We start from the raw sequence: 19,112 nt of genomic DNA on the forward strand, positions 1-19,112 counted from the left end.
TGGGCACAAACTGTAATCTAGTTTCATCCTTTTGCATGTGGTTTTCCAATTTTCCCAACACAATTTATTGAAGATATTTTTTATTGTCCATGGTATGACTTTGGCTCCTGTATCAAAAATTATTTGCCCATATACATGCAGGTTTATTTATGAGTTCTGAGTTCTGTTACATTGGTCTGAGTGTCTGTTTTTCAGCCAATACCATGCTGTTTTGGTTATTATCAGTTTATGGTATAATTTGAAGTCAGGTAATATGATACCTCCAACTTTATTTATTATTTTGGGAGAGTATTTTTTTTAATTAATTATTTTTTTATAAAATTAAAAAATAACAATTTCCCTCTCTCAGACTTAAGACCCTTTATAATCTTATAAAGAACATAGGTGAAGGTCTTGTGCTCTTCTAGCTGCTACAAGCTGGACATGGTCATCATCCTACCTACCCTTGGGTCTAGAAACTTCTAATAAAAGTTGGAGTGTGGAGGGGAGGGTGGCCTTCCCACATGGGGAAGGATCTTGGAGACTCCAGGTCAGTGGGCTGTCCCCGGACAATGGTGTGCTTAATTTAACAGGCTGGTATCCTTGTTTTATTCTGGGGCCAACAGATTTGGCAATAGGATTAAAAGGTATCATTCAGTCCATAACCACTAGATGACAAAAAGCAGGGATTAATTTTTCAATGTCCCACATTAGGGAGAAAAAAAGGCTTCTTTGGAGGAAGGTGTGCAAGGTACGTCACATCTGCCCAAAACGCTTTTGTCCACTATACTTAGTTTGGGATGAGGGGAATATTTTTGGTTTCCTCCCTCTCAGATCACTGGGCTCATTCTGTCAAAGAATTAGGACAAAAAAGAGAAGCCAGTTTTAAAGTGAAGCCCACAGACCACCCCATACTTCACCAACCCAGCCACTTAGTTCAGCCAAACTGTTGAGTGTCAGGAGGCAGCACTGCAGACAGGATTAAGTGAGGCCTATACATACAGACAATCACTCAGGTAATGAGATCATAGCTTATGCCCTATGAAAACAGAGCATACATGTTAAGTTTTGCAACATAACCCACAAACTAGTCTCTAAATTAGCAAGACTGTCTTATTGGAAAGACACACAGTTGCAAGGAATTTGACATTCTTCTTGCTTGTAAATTAAGCATTTTTGATGATGTCACAGATCTAGTTTAACAGTCAAATGAAAAGAAACTTTAAATAAAAATAAACTTTAAAGACAGTTAACTGAACTACTTTATAGTCTACCACTAAGCATTGTGATTTTCCTTGAATCGTGATTCTTCTCCTTAAGATTACCCTCCTTGTCATTAAAGGGACCTCATAAAGTCCAGTTTTAATTTATCCTGTTTGTTTGCATAAACACAAGAGCAACAAATGATCACATATTATCTTTAAGTTTGCTTTGCTGGAACTTCCATAAGGAAACTTTAGGATGACTTTCAGTCTGCCCTTCAGGGCAAAGGAGCTGAGCCACATAACTGCCATTCAGCCTTGCCTGTAAACACTTGTCTTTTCCAAGTCCTTTGAGTTTTCCATTGTGCCTTAAGGTCCCTTCTAGCTGTCTTTCAGTAAGGCAACCTGTGTTCCTTCCCTGGAAAGATTGCCATGGACCGCACAACCAACCAAGGTAAAAGGCCTTTTTTCTCGTAGGCTTTTATTACCTTCGAAAGTCATTCCCAGTTCCTTAGCACTTTTTGGTAACAACCAGAGCCCAAGCATATCTTCTTTAGACATGACATTCCAGTCAAAGCCATGGTCAACAAAACCTCTATTAATACCTGGTATTAATAGTTTTATGCAAAGAACGTAATGTCATTACTTACTTCTTCAGAATGACAAGTTCTGGAGGGATCAGGTAGGGAGAAAAATATACAGTGTGAAGGAAAGTACTTGTCCTTCTAAAATTCACTAAAATTTCATTTCCATACTTTACATTTTCTTTTGTTCTGTTTCCTACATGTGAGGTTTTTTTGGGGGGTGGGGTGGGGTTTGATGGCTCATTTAGTAATTTATTTTGCTTTCATTTTTCCCCCCACTAAACATTTTCTTTGTTTGTTTTTCTCTTACAGTGTCCCACTTTTTTCCCTATTGCTTCCCTACAACATGCCCATCACTTCTCCCAGAGTCAGTCCCCACCAAGTTGTCCATGTCCATGGGTCATTTATACATGTTCTTTGTCTAGGCACTTTCCCTTCTTAACACCCTCTCTTACTCCCCCCTCCCCACTTGCCACTGTTAGTCTACTTTTTTGTTTACATATCTCTGGTTCAATCTTGCTCATTGGTTTTTGTTGTTCATTAGTCTCCTGTATCAGGTGATATCATATGTTATTTTTCTTACGTTGCCTGGATTATTTCACTAAGCATAATTATCTCTATTTCCATCCATGTTGTTGCAAATGGTAGAAGTTCCCTCTTTCTTTCTGCTACATATACTCCATTGTGTAAGTGTACTACAATTTTTTGATCCACTCATCTACATATGGGCACTCAGGTTGTTTCCACAGTGGGCTATTATAAATAATGCTGCTATGAACATAGGAGTGCATAGATTCTTTTGAATGGGTGTTTCAGGAGTCTTCGGATATAATCCTAGCAATGGAATTGCTGGTTCAAAAGGCAATTCCACTTTTAGTTTTTTGAGTAAATTCAGTACTGTTTTCCACAGTGGCTGCACCAGTCTGCATTCCCACCAATAGTGTACTAGGGTTCCTTTTTCTCTGCATCCTTGCCAGCACATGCTGTTTGTTGATTTGTTTATGATGGCCATTCTGACTGATGTAAGGTGGTATCTTGTGATTTTTATTTGCATATCTCTGATGTTTAGTGATGTTATACATTTTTTCATATGACTATGGACCACTGTATGTTCTCTTTGGAGAAGTGTTTGTTCAAATCCTTTGCCCATTTTTTAATTGGGTGTCTGTCTGCTTGGTGTTGAGTCATATAAGTTATTTATATATTTTTAAGATCAATCCCTTGTCTGAGGTATTGTGGACAAATATATTTTCCAACATGGTTGGTTCGCTTTTCATCTTGCTGATGTTTTCTTTTGCTGAGCAGAAACTCCTTAGTTTGAAGTAATCCCATTTATTCATTCTTTCTTTTGTTTTCCTTGTCTTTTGAGATGCATCAGTGAAAATATTGTTATGTGGGATATCTGAAATTTTCCTGACTATGTTTTCCTCTAGGATTTTTATGATGTCATGACTTACATTTAATCTTTGATCCATCTTGAGTTTATTCTGGCATATGGTGTAACTTGGTCGTCTAGTTTCATTATTTTGCATGTCCCTTTCCAGTTCTCCCAGTACCATTAGTTGAAGAGGCTCTTTTCATTCCATTTTATGTTCCTTCTCCTTTTGTCAAATATTAGTTGACCATGTAGACCTGGGCTTAATTCTGGGCTCTCCATTCTGTTCCATTGATCTATATGTTTGTTTTTATGCCATTACCAGACTGTTTTGATTACAGTGGCCTTGTAGTATAGTTTAATATCAGGTATTTGAGTTCTCCTACTGTGTTCTTCTGTCTCAATAGTCTTGTGCCTATTTGGGGTCTTTCTTGGTTCCATATAAATATTTGAAATATTTGTTCTATGTCTATGAAATATGTCATTTATATTTTAATAAGGATTGCAATGAATCTATAAATTGCTTTGGGTAGTATGGACATTTTAATGATGTTCATTCTTCCCATCCATAAACATGGTATATGCTTCAATTTATTTGTATCTTCCTTAATTTCTTTCTTTAGTGTTATGTAGTTTTCTGAGTACAGGTATTTTACCTCCTTGGTTAAGTTTATTCCTAGGTAGTTTATTTTTCTTGTTGCTATAGTAAAGGGATTTTTTTCTAGTTCTATCTCTGATATTTTATTGTTGGTGTACAAAAATGCCTTCGATTTTTGAATATTTACTTTGTACCCTGCTATTTTACCAAATTCACTTATTATATCAAGTAGTTTTTTATGGAGTTTATAGGGTTTTCTATGTACACTATCATGTCATCTGCAAATAAGTTTTTCTTCTTTTTTTCCAATTTGGATGACTTTTATTTCTTTTTCTTGTCTGATTGATTCCTGTGGCTAGAACTTCCAAGACTATGTTTAATAGGAGTGGGTAGAGTAGACATTCTTGTCTCATTCCTGACTTCAGGGGGAATGCACTAAGTTTTTGCCCATTGCCTATGATGTTGGCTTCAGGTTTCTCATACATGGACTTTATTATGTTGAGGTATGATCCCTCTATTCCAATTTTGCCGAGTGTTTTCATCATGAATGTGTGTTGTTCTTTATCAAATGCTTTTTCAGCATCTATTGATATGATCATGTGGTTTTTTTCTTTCATTTTGTTTATGTGGTGTATTACATTTATTGATTTGCAAATATAAAACATCCTTGCATCCCTGGGTTGAATCCCACTTGATTGTGGTATATGATCATCCTAATGTGTTGCTGGATCCGGTTTGCCAATATTTTGTTTAGGATTTTAGCATCTATGATTATCAGTGATATTGGCCTGTAGTTTTCTTCTTTGTTGTGTCTTGACCTGGTTTTGGAATTAGAGTAATACTGGCTTCATAGAAAGAGTTTGGTAGTATTCCTTCCTCTTGGATGTTTTGTTATAGTTTGAGAATGACAGCAGTTAGTTCTTTCCTAAATGCTTTGCAAAATTTACCTGTGAAGCCATCCAGTCTAGAGATTTTGTGTACCAGGAGATTTTGACTACTGCTTCAATGTCACTAGTTGTTATTGGTCTGTTCACGCTCTCTGCTTCTTATCGAATGATAAGAATGGATGATTATATGTTTCTAGAAATTTGCCCATTTCATCTAGGTTGTCAAATTTCTTGTGATACAGTTGTTCATCATAATATCTTACAATCCTTTGTATTTCTGTGGTATCAGTTGTTATTTCTCCTCTTTCATTTCTGATTTTATTTATTTGGGTCCTCTCTCTTTTTTTTTTCTTGATGAGCCTGGTTAAAGGCTTGCCAATTTTGTTTAACTTTTCAAAGAACCAGCTCTTGGTTTTATTGATTGTTTTAATTTTTTGTTTAGTCTCTATGTCACTTAATTCTGCTCTGCTCTTGATTTCTTTTCTTCTGCTCACTCTGGGCTTTGTTTGTTGTTATTCTTCAAGTTATTGTAGCTGTAGGGTTCAATTTTTTATTAGAGATTCTTCTGTCCTTTTCAGTTAGGCATGTATTGCTATGAACTTTCCTCTCAGGATTGCTTTTGCTGTGTTCCTTAGGTTTTGGGCTGTTGTGTGTTCATTATCATTTGTTTTCAAAAACTTTTTGATTTCTTCCTTGATGTTATTGTTAACCCATTCATTATTTCATAGCATCTTGTTCATGCTCCATGAGTTTGAATGTCTTTGAGTTTTTTCCTTGAGGTTGATTTTCAGTTTCAAGGCATTGTAATCTGAGAAGATGCTTGATATAATTTTAATTTTTTTGAATTTGTTGATGCTTGTTTTGTGTTCTAGCATGTGGTATATATTTAAAAATTTCCCATGTGCACTTGAAAATAATGTATATTTTGCTTCTTTGGGTGAAAAGTTCTATATATATCAACTAAGTTCATTTGATCTAGAGTGTTGTTCAATGCCTCAATATCCTTGGTGTTTCTTTGCTTCGAAGACCTGTACATTGTTGACAATGCAGTGTTAAAATCCCCTACTATGAGTGTGTTGATGTCTATATCTTTCCTGAAGCCTTCCAAGATTTTCCTTACATATTTGGGTGCTCACAGCTCTCAGGCCCCCTGCCAGCATGGCCCCTGTTCTCAGGGCCTGGACCACACCAGTCGGCGCTCCGGCCTTTAAAAATGCCAGGCTTGCCCCCGCCAGAGCTTCCATGCAAGGCTTTGCGGGTCCTTGCAGTCCCTCCGACCTCGCTCAAAGATCACCTTTGCATAGAAGCCTGCCTGGCCCCCGTCCGGGAGCACCCCACCCTGCTCCCCTCCAGCTGCGCCCTGGCACAAGCTCCTGTTTATGTCCTTCACAGCCCTTAATAACCACCTGTAATTGTCTCATTGGATCATTTGATTACATGTTTGTCGTCTGTGTCGCTACCCTAGCATGGGGACACATGGGGACAGGGGTCGCATCTGCCTCGCTCACCACTTAATCACCGCCAAGGCCTCCACTATGAGCGCCACCCGGGCTGAGTACACCATGCCCAGGACACGCCTGGTCCTCGCCCTGCATATATGTGGGGTACATATATGTTTACAAGGGTTATATCTTCTTGATGGATTTTTTCCATAAATATTATGAAATGTCCTTCTTTGTCTCTTTTAATGGCCTTTGCTGTGAAATCTGTTTTGTCTGATATAAGTATTGCTACCCCATCTTTTTTTAATGTCCATTTGCTTAAAATATTTTTTTCATCCTTCAACTTTCAGTCGGTTTAGATCTTTTGTTCTAAGGTGGGTGTCTTGTAGACAGCATATATGTGTGTCATGCTTTCTAATCCATTCAGCTACTTTATATCTTTTGATTGGTGCATTTAATCCATTTACATTTAAGGTTATTATTGATAGGTACTTATTTATTATTATTTTCCCCCTTTGTTCTTGTGCTCCTCTCTGTCTCTCTCTGTTTCTTCATCTTCTAAAAGCAGACCCTATAGTACCTCTTGCAATGCTGGTTTGGTGGAGATGTATTCTTTTAGCCTTCTTTTGTCTGGGAAACTCCTTATTTCACCTTCCATTTTGAATGAAAGCCTTGCTGGGTAAAGTATTCTTGGTTGTAGGCCTTTGTTTTTTATTGCTTGGAATATTTTTTGCCATTCCCTTCTGGCTTATAGTGTTTCTGTTGGGAAATTTAATGATAGCATTATTGAAGTTCCCTTTTATGTTATTAGCTGTTTCTCTTGTGCTGCTTTTAGGATTCTCTCTTTGCCTTTCAATGCTGTCATTTTAATTATGATGTGTCTTGACCTGGACCTGTTGGGATTCATCTTCATTGGGACCCTCTGTGCTTCCTGGACTTGCGTGACTTTTTCTCTCATCAAGATGGGGGAGTTTTCTGTCATTAGTTTTTCAAACAGGTTTTCTATCCCTTGCTCCTCCTCTTCTTCTTCTGGAATTCCTATGATACCAATTTTATTATGTTTCATGTTGTCCTGCAGCTGTCTTCAAACCTCTTCATTTTTTTTCAGTCTTTTTAAATTTTATTGCACTGTCTAGAAATTTTTTTCTAGATTGCCCTCCAACTCGCTGATCCCATCTTCTGCTTCCCCTAGCCTGATTTTAATTTCTTCTACTCTGTTCTTCAACTCAGAAATTGTGTTCTTCATTTTATCCTGGCTCTTATTGATAGCTTCTGTATCCTTTTTCATGCTGATGTAATTCCCAGTAAGTTTCTTGTAGTTTCCCTGGAGTTCCTTGTGGTTTCCTTGGAGCTCTTTGAAGTTTTCTTTGAGCTCACTGAGCTTGTTGAGCTTCCCTATAATCCATGTTTTGAATTCCATGTCTGATAGTTTGTTTTCCTCTATTTCATTTAGCACTCTTTCTGGAGATCCTTCTTTTCTTTTGATGGGGGATTTTTTCTCTGTCTCCCCATTTTTGTGAGTCTTCTTGTTTGTTGCTGCTTCTTAGATTGATATGCACTGCCTGGACCTGCCCCTGTTGGCATCAGATTGTGTACCAGTCTGGGCCTAGGCAGCTTGTTGGAGACTACCAGAGATCTCCTGCCTTTGTCTGTTTCTTTTAATTGTTAATCTATTCTATCTGTTATCAGCCATCAGGTTTAAGCAACAAGAATGGGGTAGATTAATTCTTGTATGTGAGGCCTTTTCTTCCCCTCAGGCTGATGCCACTTGGAACGAAATGTTCTGCCTGCAGTATGGGGAATGAGTCAGCACTGGGGCCTGGTCAGCTGCTCCCTTAGTTCTCTCCTCAAAGTGACCACCACAAATTCTACCCAAGTGTCTCTAGTCCTCTCTGCCCTCCCTCTTCTTGAGCATAGGGTAATTAGGTGCCAAAATATTTTTGTATGCGATCTGCTTAAGAGCTCTTTTTCTATAGTTCTTTCTTTTAGGTCAGCAAAAAAACCTGTGGCTTTTTGCTTTTCACAACTGGATGTTATTTTACTTTCTGCTCTGTTGCTGTAGGCTGGAAGCCCAGCTGGCAATTTAGACCCTGTGCTTCTCAGGGGGAACCTCTGGCTACTGCACTGTTTCTCAGTCCCTTCAGCTGCCACCCATGGGAGCCCAGCCAGCCCTTTTGCATCTCTCCACTTGCTACCAATTACATTGTCATGAAGCAGCCTCTTCTGTCTCTCCATGATAATAAGACTTCTTTCCAGCTAGTGTTCAGTAGTTTATTCCAGATCATTTCTCCACAATTAAGTTTTAAGTCCAGATTGGTCCTGGAAGGAGGTCAGTGTAGCTTCCAGTTGCTCCTCTGCCATCTTGGATCTTTCTCCATATTTGTTTATTTATTTATTTATTTATTTATTTATTAGTGTTTCTTTGGCTATTTAGTATCTTTTGTGGAACAAGACATTGAAAGAACTGAAGTGTCTTTTGAGAGATTGAATAAAGAAGAAGTGGTACATATATACAATGGAATAGGACTTAGCCACAAAAAATATGGAATACTGCCATTTGCAAAAACATGGATGGATCTTTAGAATATCATACAAAGCAAAAATAAGTCAGATGGAAAAGTCAAGTACCACATGATTTTACTAATTTGTGGGCTATAAAACTGAGAGTAACTTACACACTAAAAGAAACAAAATAAACTCACAGACACAGAAAACAGTATGATAGTTACCAGAGGGAAGAGAGGTAATATATGGTAATGGAGAAAGTTTGACTTTGTGTGTTGGACACACAATGCAATAGATAGATGATGTATCATAAAATTATATACTTGAAAACTAGACAGTTTTATTAGTAAATGTCACCACAATAAGTTTGATTTTTAAAAATGACCAGTAGTTCTATAACACCTTCACACTTATGAAAGTCACTGAGTCACAGCATTTTGCTCACCATTGTCTGCATTTGGGAAGTCCTTATAAAAACACCTACTTAAGGGGGTCAAATATATGTTAATGGCAAGTATGACTTTGGGTAGCTATCCTTTTTTTCATAAGCAGCCTTCCAATGAAAAATCCACTTGATCTACAGAAAATATTTCACATAACATACCTTTTGTTTTCAACTAAAGGAGGTCATTGGCCAAGGACCCCCCCCCACACACACAGCTACTGGGCTTTGAAATGTATCACTGCTTTTATACTGAGGCCATAATATTTGTGGCAGCTTTGACTCAGATATAGAGTAATCCAAGGATACTAAGGAGGTACATTTCTGGGAAAGAGGAGACAACTTTGACAGATGACCTTGGCTCAAGCACCTCATGAGGACCTTGTTAAAATTTCTTTAGATAGTACATAATCCACTCTCACTTTGTCTCTTTTATTTAGGGTCTGAATATACTCTATTTGCCTCACTTGGTTTATTCTGTCATAGGCACTTTTCCTAATGAAACCCTTGCTCTATTAATCCTATCTTGACATCTGCTTATTAGGGAAATGGGAATAATAGTCACTGAATGGTTAAATGGCAGAAAATGAGCACATTATCCAACACTTTTAATGTCAACCTCTACGGTCACATTGCATGTAGGTTTGGTCTTCTGCAGAATTGCAGTGATTATCATCTTCCCTTGTTTCTGTGTCACAAATTATTTCTTAGTGTGCCTTCCACATGTGAACTAATTTTTATAGTGTCTGTGAAAAAGTGTAATTGTGAGTACTTAAATTCTCTGTATTAAGCTTCAAAGAACAAATAACAAAGTACATATAGGTACCTTAGTCTATGCCAATCTATAAAATAACAAAGTACAGTACATGACTATTCCAGTTTATCCCCCATTTCAAACCTTTTAAAACTCCATTCAGTCATGGAATATATAATTATTTTGCATCAGCTGACTTCATTCATTAATGAAATTAACATCTATTGTTATTAATGTAGTTCATCTAGCTGTTTTTTAAGAAGAAAACTAGAAAACTTGCATATCTTCTAACTGCTATTGGACATAAACATAACAAACATAGTAAGTCTGAAAACATGCTATTTATCTCCTCAGACCTGCTTGTCCTGTGATTTTCTCTGAATTAGTAATGTCTCCATTCAACAATCCAGTCTTTGGCTTTCTCTTTGACACCACTTTTTTGCATACTTCCCACAGCAAAGCCATCATGAAAAACTGAATACCCTATCTTAGGATATGCACCACTTCTTAACACCTATATCACTGCCGAGTTGGGCCCAGTCACTTAATTTCTCCCTCCAGAGTTCTAGCTGGTCTGGCTATTCCCATATTTCTCCTCACAGTCTATTCTTCACACAAAAGTCAGAATGGACCTGAAAATGCAGGCCACCCTTTACCTAAGACTGGCATCATAGTGTTTCTTGTCTGGTTTCTTGCATCGCTTAGAATAAATCTACAGTACTTATCAGTACACGCTGTGTTCCGCATTATCTGGACCCTGTTTCTGACAAACTTTTTCTTATTTTTGACCACTCTTCACCACAAAGTTTATTTTGCTTCAGACACACAGACCTTGTATTTTCTTAAACAGTTCATGCTTGCTTGCTTCTGCCTCAGGATTAGCATTTGCTTATACCTCTTTCTGGAATGTTGTTCCCTACATATCAGCATGACATTTCCAAATCTTCTTGATTACTGCTCAAATATTTATTACTTTATAATACCAGATCTAAAAGTATATTTCCTTTCAGGGACAATCCTTTTATTCTGATTTATTTTTTAGTTGTTTTATTCCCTGAAAATTTCTCTCACTATACTCGCAGGCTCTTGATAGGATAGATTTTGTCTATTTTATTCCTTGTTGTTCATGTCCATGGGTCATTTATACATATTCATTGACTAGACCTTTCTCCTTCTTTCCCTGCATATCCCCTACCCACTCCCCTCTTGCCACTGTCAGTCTAATCCTTGTTTCCATGCTTTTGGTTGTATTTTGCTCATGTGTTTGTTTTGTTCATTAGGTTCCTCTTATAGGTGAGATCATATGGTATTTGTCTTTTGCTGCCTGGCTTATTTCACTAAGCATTATACTCTCCAGTTCCATCCATGCTGTCATGAAAAGTAGAAGTTCCTTTTCTTTTTCTGCTGCATAGTATCCCATTGTGTAAATGTATCACAGGTTTTGATCTTTTTATTTACTGATGAGCACTTTCAGCACTGAATATTGTATATAATGCTGCTATGAACATAGGTGTGCACTGGTTCTTTTGAACTTGTTTTTCAGGATTCTTAGGTTAGTGGAACTTTTGGATCAAAAGGCAGTTTCATTTTTAGTTTTTTGAGGAAATTCCACACAGTTTTCCACCATGGCTGCATCAGTCTGAATTCTCACGAACAGTGCACTAAGGTTCCTTTTTCTGCATATACTTAGCAGCATTTATTGTTTGTTGATTTGTTAATGATGACCATTCTGACCAGTGTGAGATGATACCTTATTGTGGCCTTAATTTGCATCACTCTGCTGGCTAGTGATGTTGAACATTCTTTCATATGTCTATGGGCTATCTTTATGTCCTCCTAGGAGAAGTGTATATTCAGATCCTTTGCCCATTTTTTAATTGGATTGTTTGTTTTACTGACATCAAGTCATATGCATTTTTATATATTTTATAGATCAAATCCTTGTTCAAGTTTTCATTGACAAGTGTTTTCCCATATGGTTGGTTCTCTTTTCATTTTGATGATATTTTATTTAGCCACACAGAGGCATTTTAATTTGATATAATCCTATTTGTTTATTCGTTCCTTCATTTCCCTTGGGCTAGAGGATGCATAGGCAGAAATGTTGCTGTGAGAGATATCTGATATTTTACTGCCTATGTTTTCCTCTAGGACTTCTATGGTGTCATGCTTATCTTTAAGTCTTTTATCTAATTTGAGTTTATTTTGGTCTATGTGTTAAGTTGATGGTTTAGTATCCTATTTTTGCATTTTCCATTCCAGTTCTCCCAACACAATTTGTTGAAGAGGCTATTTTTTACTCCATTTTATGCTCCTGCCCCCTTTGTCAAATATTAATTGACCAGAGAGACATGCGTTTTCTTCTGGACTCTATTCTGTTTTATTGGCCTATATGTCTTTTCTTATGACATTGCTAGACTATTTTGATTACAATGGTCTTGCAGTATAGTTTGATATTAGGTATTGTGATCTCTCCTATTTTGTTCTTCTTACTCAAGATTGCCCAAGTTCTTCAGAGTTGTTTTTGGTTGATATAAATTTTTGAAATATTTGTTCTAAATCTGTGAAATATGCCATTGGTGTTTTGATAGGGATAGCATTGAATCTATAGATTGCTTTGGGTAGTATGAACATTTGAATAATGTTAATGCTTCCAGTCCATGAGCACATCTATGCTTCCACTTTTTTGTGTCTTCCTTAATTTTTTCGTAGTGTTCGGTAGCTTTCTGAGGTGGGGATTTTTTCTCCTGGGTTAAGTTTATTTCCAGGTACTTTATTTTTTTATTTTTTGTTGCTACAGTGAATGGGATTTTTTCCTAGTTTCTGATATTTCATTGATGGCATACAAAAATACCTTTAATTTCTGAATATTGACTTTGTATCCTGCTATTTTTCCATATTGACTTATTAGGTCAAGAATATTTTTGGTGGAGCCTATATGGTTTTCTATGTACATTATCTTGTCATATGCAAATAATGACAGTTTTACTTTTTTCTTTCCAATTTGGATGACTTTTCTTTCTTTTTCTTGTCTGATTGCTGTGACTAGAACTTCCAACATTATGTTGAATAGAAGTGGTGAAAGAGGAAACCGTTGTCTTGTTCCTGATCTTAAGGGGGAAGTTTTTAGTTTTTGCTCATTAAGTATTAAGTTGGCTGTAAATTTCTCATATATGGCCGTTATTATGTTGAGGTATGTTCTCTTTACTACCACCTTTTTGAGTGTTTTTATCATAAATGGATACTAAATTTTATCAAATGTTTTTTCTGCATCTATTGGTCTGATCATGTGGTTTTTGTCCTTCATTTTGTTTATGTAATGTATTACATTTATTAGTTTGCAAATATTGTACTGTCCATACATCCCTGGGTTAAATCTCACTCTGTCATAATGTATGATCTCTTTATGTATTGCTGGATCTAGATTGCCAATATTTTGTTAAGGATTTCAGCATTTACGTTCATCAGAGTTATTGGCCTGAAATTTTCTTTCTTTTTTATGTCCTTACCTGGTTTTGGAGTTAGGATAATACTGGCCTTGTAAAAAGAGTTTGGGAGACTTTCCTCTTTATGAACTTTCTGAAACAGTTTGAGAAGGATACGAGTTAGCTCTTCCTCAAATGTTTGGTAAAATTCTCATTTGTAGCTGTCCAGTCAAGGGCTCTGTGTGCCAGTAGTTTTTTATTACTGCTTTAATTTCACTAGTTGTTATTGGTCTATTCAGGCTTTCTTTTAGTCTCTTTTGTTTGGGAAACTCCTTATTTCACCCTCCATTTTAAATGAGAGCTTTTCTGGGTAGAGTAGTCTTTGTTGCAGGCATTTGTTTTTCATTGCTTGCAATATTTCTTGCCATTCCATTCTGGCTTGTAAGGTTTCTGTTGAGTAACCAGTTGATAGCCTTATCGGAGCTCTCTTTCATGCTACTAGTTGTTTCTTTCTTGCTGCCTTTAAGATTCTTTCTTTGTCTTTAAACTTTGCCAATTTAATTATGTGTCTTGGAGAGGGCCTCTTTGAGGTCATCTTGATTGGGGCCCTCTGTGCTCCCTGGACTTATGTGGTTTTGTTTCTTGTCAAGTTAGAGAAATTTTCTGTCATTACTTTTTCGAACAGATTTTCTATCTCTTCCCCTCCTTCTCATATCCCTATTACTATGAATATTATTACATTTAATGTTCTGCAGCACTCCTAATCCCTCTTCATTCTTTTCAAGTCTTTCTTCATTTTGTTGCTCTGTCTGAGAATGTTTTCTACTTTGTCCTCCAATTGCTGATTCAATCACCTGCTTCATCTAACATGCTTTTAATGCCTTCTATTGTGTTCTTCATTTCAAATATTGTATTCTTTATTCCCTCCTGGCTCTTATTGATAGCTTCTATGTCCTTTTTCATGCTGGTGTAATTCTCAGTAAGGTCCTTGTAGTTTTTCCTGGAGTTCCTTGTAGTTTCTGCTGAGCTCATTGAGCTTCTCTATAATCCATGTTTTCAATTCACTTAGCACTCTCTCTGGGGATTCCGTCTTTCTTTTGGATTGGGGGTTGCTTTTTTTGTCTTACCATTTTTGGTGATTGTTCTTGTTTGTTTCTATCTTAGATTGTTCTGCTTTGATTCTCTGTCTTTATGGTGTGATCTTCTGTGGTACGAGAGCTGTGGAATCAGTGGTACAGTCTCCTTTATCTCCTGAGCCTAATGCTCTGGGATGCCCTTTATGCCATTTATGTGGACTCTCTTGTTGTAATGGGTTTTGGTTGTTGTTGAATTGTTCTTTGATGGGTCCCTCCCTCTGGCTGGCCAACTGAAAGTCACTCCATCCACCACAGCTGTATGTTGTTGTTCAGGTGTGGTCAAACTGTGGTGAAGTGACTTTTCCATTTTTCCATGGTTATAAAACCTCCCTCCAACTACTTCTTAGTTCATCATTCTAGATGACCTCTCTTTAATTCAGCTGAAAACAAGACTGGTCCTGGGAGGAGTTCGGTGCAGCTCTCACTTACTCCTAAATCACCTTGGATCCATAATTTTAACTTTAATTGTGCTCATTGAATAATAGAACATCTGTGTATGTCATAATTTGCAAGTCCGATATCAAATACATATAGTGATGCCTATGTATACAATATTTTTGAGGTTCAACAAATGTTTACTGACTTCATCAAAATTAGATTATAACGATAAACACCTGTACTCTGTACTTTGTGCAGACTCCCTGCTGTGCTAGGACATATTTCAGACACCCCTGTGCTTCAGCGAAAGGGATATAGCTGGTTCAAATATCCTTTCCACAACTTATTTCACTAATCCCTACATTGGTTTTAGGTATTTGATGGATGCTGGAACTCATGAAAGACCTAAAACAGTAGGGAAATAAGAAGTTCCTTTCTGATAGTTTCATGATTGGGCTCTATGCACTCTAGATATAGAAGGTAGTAGGCTGGCTCCTTTTCTCACAGCTGCTTTTATGGGTTTCCCATATGATAATAATTCTCATTATCCCGGACTTCTTAAACACAGTTTCTTTGACTGAGACTCTCCTTGCAACTTCACTTCTGATGTAACAGAGAATAAAAGCTTCATGGTACTCTGACTTACCATGGAATAAAATTAGAATAAAATGTACTAACAAATTGATAAAAAGAATGCACATACTGACAGTTTCTTTATAGGCATATTGCAGGCATCAGCAGTTCTGGTTCCTACTTGTTCTGAAACAGACTGGACCACAACTTTGGTAGATGTGCATCACCCAATTGCTGAAACTTAATCGGAACTGACCAGTTCAAGTATGCTGACATTAAAGATCCATATCGGAATCAGCAGGAATACTACCTTCATGTCCACAGCCTCTCTCTCTGATCTTTTTGTTCTGCTTTCCCTCTCTCTCCCTATGAAAATCTTGTGTTTCATGCAGGTGAATGCCTTTGGAATACAATAAATATTAACAACTCTGAGCTTAACTAATGTTCTAAATAGGAATTTTAAAGAAAGAATATGTTGTAATTATTATAATATATTATCATCTAAATTATAGTATTTTATATATATTAAAATGTATAAAATCATATAAATGTTTTAATTAAAATGTCTACTTTTACATCTATTTTGTGTCTTATCAAACAACATTCATATTTAGAAAATATTTAAGATAAAGCTATTTGGTGTAAATATGAAAATATTTCAAAGCACTCACATATTTTTCTCTTGAAAATGCAATTTTAATTTTTTAGTCTAGAAAATGTTGACTATTATGCTTTTTCTCTAAACATTTTCTTCTCTTCATTTAATTTACCCATTTGTAACATTGATAATCAATATTTTAGGCACTTATACCTTGATGGAAGCTTCCTTTCTATCTCTGTCTCTATAGTATATTCAGCTACCTTCAGTGGAGCTCTGCCATCACCATTTCTTAAGATTTACAAACTCATTGGATATGTTATTTATTCCTAAGTATAAATGTGTCACAATTTCAAATCTTTTATTTTACTAGTGACCTTTCAAAGCTAAGTAACTATAAAGAACTTATGAATTTTTTTTCAATTTCTCATTTTCAACATACTCAGGATATTTTAATGGAGCTTTGTGAATGTCTAATTGGAATCCTAATTTCCATCATTCTTTGTTCTAATGCATCCTTAATCCCATATCTATAATATTCTTTCATTTTTAAAATTATATTATTTTATTTTTCAATTATAGTTTATAGTTTCTGATACACACACACACACACACACATATACACATATATATAGTTAGATATTTATATAACTCATGAATTGATCCCATGATAAGTATAATACTTACCTGGCACCATACATAGTCATTATAATATTACTCCCTATGCTGTACTTTATATCCCAGTACTATTTTGTAACCACCAGACTGTAGTTCCTAATCCCTTCACTTTTGTCCCCCAGTCCTTCAACCCAGTCCCCCCTCTTACAACCACCAGTCTGTTCTCTGTATCAATGAGTTTGTTTCAATTTTGTTTGTTAAATTCCACGTATAAATGAAATCACATGGTATTTGCCTTTCTTTGGCTGACTTATTTCACATAGCATAATGCCTTTCAGGTCCACCCATGCTCTCCCAAATGGTAAAATTTCACTCTTTTTTATGGCAGAGTAATATTCCATTACATATATGTACCACATTTTTAAAATGTACTTGGATTGCTTTCATATCTTGGTTATTATAAATAATGATTCAATGAACACAGGGGTCCATATATTCTTTCAAATTAGTGTTTTGTGTTTCTTCAGATATATTCCCACAAGTGAAATCACTGGGTCATAGGACAGTTCCATTTTTAATTTTTTGAGGAACTTCCATACTGTTTTCCATTGTAGCTAAACAAATCTGCATTCCAACCAGCAGTGCAAAAGGGTTCTCTTTTCTCCACATCCTGGCCAGCACTTTTTATTTGTTGACTTACTGATGATAGCCATTTTGAGAGGTATAAAGTGAAATTTCATTGTGGTTTTAATTTTCATTTCTTTAATTTTTAGTGGCATTGATCATCTTTTCATATGAAAAGCATTCTTTTTAATGTAATGTCTCTGTTCTCCTTGTCTCTACCTCTTACCAAAAAAATAAATAAATAAATAAATAAATAAAAAAGAAGTCAATGTTGTATTTGGATGCATCTTATCTCTACCCAACCCAAAAAATTGGTTGGAGCTATGTGTATATACCTATATCACTCTTTGTTTTTATTATTAGGATAATTTCATTGTCTCAGTAAAGCTTAATTGTTTTGGTTACATAAGTCCTGCACATTTCTGAAATTAATTCCCAGGTACTTATTTTATTTTTGTTTCTCTTGTAAGTAATGCCTTCATTCTAACTGGTTATTTATAGTGTATAGGAAAACTGTTTTTAAAATGTATATTGATTGCAACCCCAACAGAATATAATTCAAGGACAGATATAACTGTAAAAATCTATTATGTATATGTTGTGTAATGTTAGAAACATATATATGATACATATGTAAAATATATTTATATAGCTGTCTACATTTGGTATTGACAGACTTTTACATGCTTACATACAAATAAATAAGTATATATAAGTCTATGTCTATGACTGTATTTATATTTATATCTATTTCTCTGTATCATACCTATGTCTATAGAGATAACCTGAGAGCAGCTCACCCTAATAGTAATTAGGACACTCAGTGCCCAGGAATTGACTTCTAACTACTATTTTCCACTAAAAGTAACCAGGTACCCTTAGAGAAATGGCGGCACTGAGCAGAGAAAATAAAGGATAAGCATAGAACATCTTGTGGTTCCAGAAAGCAAGAAAATGCTAAAAAATATGGGGACAAGTCAAGAAACACAAAAGCCAGCTTGAATGAACTCCTGCTGACAAAAGAAGGGACAACAATGTAATTATAGTAGCAAGTCTTAAACCATTGAATAAAATAGAAAACTTTACCTCAGTAAGATGCAAATAAGTAAACAAATCAATTGTGTTAATTAATAACTAAATATTTATGCAGTTTAAAAGTACATTCTCGCAAAGTACTTATTAATTTCAAAGTGGGAAGTAATAGAAAATACTGGCAAACACCACCTTTATTTAGTTATCTAAATAACAGCATTAGTAATGGGGCCAATTGGAATACATACCACCTGTCTCTCTCTGTTCAGGCTACCATATCATAATACCATACAGCAGGTGACTTAAACAACAATAAATAATTTTCTGACAGTTCTGAAAACTGGTAAGTCCATGGTCAATGTTCCAGAAGGATTCAGTTTCTGGTGAGGTCTCCTTTCTGCCTTGCAGATTACAATGTTGTTCACACATGGCCTTTCCTCTGAGTACACATCAAAAGATCTCTCTCTTGTACTCTTCTTCTAAGGTCACAGATTCTGTTGGGTTAGGGATCCACACTTACTATACCACTTAACCCTAATAAAAGGCCCTATTTCCAAATATAAGGGGAGTCCTCCAAAAAACTGGAATTATCTGGAGTCCATGCCCCTTGTAGTAAAGGCTTCCCCCGCTAGGCGAGTGTTCTAGGAATCCATCTGTATCCCTGTACCAGCTGGCATTGTTCTGAGAGGCTGTGTTTGGCTTCAGTGAATTTCTTTTGACTCTTCAATAAGTTTTCCCATTTCATAATGGGTAATTTATGAGTGCATCTGTCCACACCACACTGAGTGTTCACCGTTTTTGGCCAAAAATTGCATCATCCCTGTGCCCCACTCCCTATTTAGCCGATCTTTCACTGAATGGCTTTTTTGTTTGTTTCCCCAGGTGAAAACAGTCCACAAATGGAAACATTTTTCCAATGTATGATAGAAGAGGTGAAACACAAAAGGAAACAGGACAACA

This window comes from Furipterus horrens, unplaced genomic scaffold, assembly GCF_987537825.1.
Source record: "Furipterus horrens unplaced genomic scaffold, mFurHor1.1.pri manual_scaffold_12, whole genome shotgun sequence".
In the NCBI taxonomy this organism is placed as follows: domain Eukaryota; kingdom Metazoa; phylum Chordata; class Mammalia; order Chiroptera; family Furipteridae; genus Furipterus; species Furipterus horrens.